We start from the raw sequence: 2,299 nt of genomic DNA on the forward strand, positions 1-2,299 counted from the left end.
CAAACATGAGATGCTTCTGCAAACATCCAAGCCAGTGGTTGGAGGTGATGAAAAAAACTTTAATATTGCACACAAGCATCATCTCAACAGCTCAAAAACAAGCACACAACCCAGATCTACGGAACGATTATATATTTTAGGATGTTCAGAATAACGTTTGTAACCCAGTTTTTTGTTGGACCAAAATAAATATTACCAGATCGTGAGCATCCTTAGTGAATACCAGATGCATGTGTGTTTCAGATTCAGATTATATACCAAACCAAAACATTGTGAGACTCCTTGGTGACTACTAGATGCATGTATATTTCAGATTAATAATCTCACTGTTGTACGTTCAACTCATCAAGTCTCACTTTTTCTTAACCCCGTATGATATATGCATTTGCCGAGCCATTTACCAGGGACCTCTCCAAAATCTAAAGCAGCACAAGCAGACACAGATTATAACCAAGAAACAAAGCAACATCGATCTGAAATTGCTCAAGAACTGAAACTGCATACACGTACTTGGACGAGACAAATTGCTGAAGACTGAAACTGCATACACGTACTGAAACTGCATCAAGAACATTTGTACCTTTCCAGTCAAGCGGACGCCCTCCATGCTGCTGCCGCTGCCCCGTGCTACTGCCTCCGTTGAACTGGTCGGCTCGCGCTCCATCAGCTCCGTTGCCGCAGCCGCCGAGCACCACGCTGCAGTCTTGGAGAAGGGCCGCAACCGCCGAGCTCTGTTGCCAGTCTTGGACAGGAAGTGGATGGGGTGGAGGCGAGGAGATGTGGAGGAGGGCCGGAGAAGTGAGCGCCTTGGCCGGAGATGTGGAGGAGGGCGAGGAGATGTGGCCTGTGCGCAGCGGCGGCGCCGCACACAGGAGGAGGGACAGGGAACGAGCGATTCTAGGGTTGGCTGTTTCGGTTTCGTGGTTTTGTCTCAGCTGGAAGGCTCTGGAAGCTGGGCCGGTCAAAAAAAATTCAAACTGGGCCAAATTATTCGGCCGATAGGCCCATATATCGGGCCCTAGCGAGATGGCCGAAATTCGGCCGAAATTCGTTTTTTTCGGCCGAAAATCAAAACGCAGGGTGGGAGTAGAGAGCAAGGCACGGAGACAAGAAGACTGGCGTCTGTGCGCGTGGACTCGGGGTTGACTCGCCCAATGACTCTGCCTATCTGGATTTTTGCTGTTGTTGAGATTTGGCCTTCTGGATTACCCTCCGTTTAGGTGTGTAAGTCACCTTACGAAAATCAGATATTCTCAAAACTCTTAGACACAATGCATTAAATTCCGTCCTCGTTCCCCTCACTGCCTTGTTTATTAGCGAGCAATTTCTTTTGGCTAAACCACGCGGGGGCGGAAGTTAATGCGGGAGAGAAGGAGCGACCTATGCATGCAGAGAAGGAACACGTTGATTAGGGGAGGGATTGACCCCAGTTTGCATGCACGGGAATGGACCTGCATGGGTTGGCCGAAACGGCAGCCCTATTAATGAGGGATTCATTGCTAATCTCCGTTTGGTTTAGGAGGAAAAAAGTGGCGCAGTGATTGGAAGAATTCCCGGTCCGATTCTTTGGCCTCTTCCAATCAGCAGCCACCTAGGTCGCGCTGCTTCACCTTAGATGACTTATACATCTAGACGGAGGGAGTAATAACAAGGCCAAAGTAAATTAAGGATCCGAGTAATGCTACATAAAAATGATGGAACAGCTCGTGAATAGAAAAGGTCTGAAACACCCCTAAAAAAGTCTGAAACATAGAAAAAAATCACTTTAGTGGAAACATATCCCTTAAAACATAGGACTAGAATGTTCAGAATTTAATTAAAAGGGTATTTTTCGGACGCGATAATGCCTGGACCCAACGACAACGGCCACTGCCACCATCTCCATCGCCACCTCCACCGTCGTCGTCTTCTTCTTCTCCGCTGCCGTCGCCTCTGCCTACATCGATGATGCCGAGGACCCACCTGCCCCGTCATCTCCGTTGCCATCTTCTCCACCGCTGTCGCTAATGTCTCCCCCTGCAACGCCCCCTCGCTGTCGCCGCCGCTGCCAATGAGTTCTAGGTAGTGTGTAGTTGTAATGTGTAGAATTTTTAATGTAAGATTGTAGTATACGAGTTTAGTGTAGTTTAAGTGTGGTTGTAGTGTAAGAGCAACTCTAGTAGACCCCGAAAAAAACACGACCTACAAAATAACCGCAAAATGCGGGTCGGCGCGGAAAATCCTGCCCGATCAGACCTCGCAAACGCGGTGATCCGCAAAAATTTTTGAGGGGTGCGGCAAAAGCTTGATCCCAACACGC

The sequence above is a fragment of the Triticum dicoccoides genome, chromosome 7B, assembly GCF_002162155.2.
Source record: "Triticum dicoccoides isolate Atlit2015 ecotype Zavitan chromosome 7B, WEW_v2.0, whole genome shotgun sequence".
NCBI lineage: Eukaryota > Viridiplantae > Streptophyta > Magnoliopsida > Poales > Poaceae > Triticum > Triticum dicoccoides.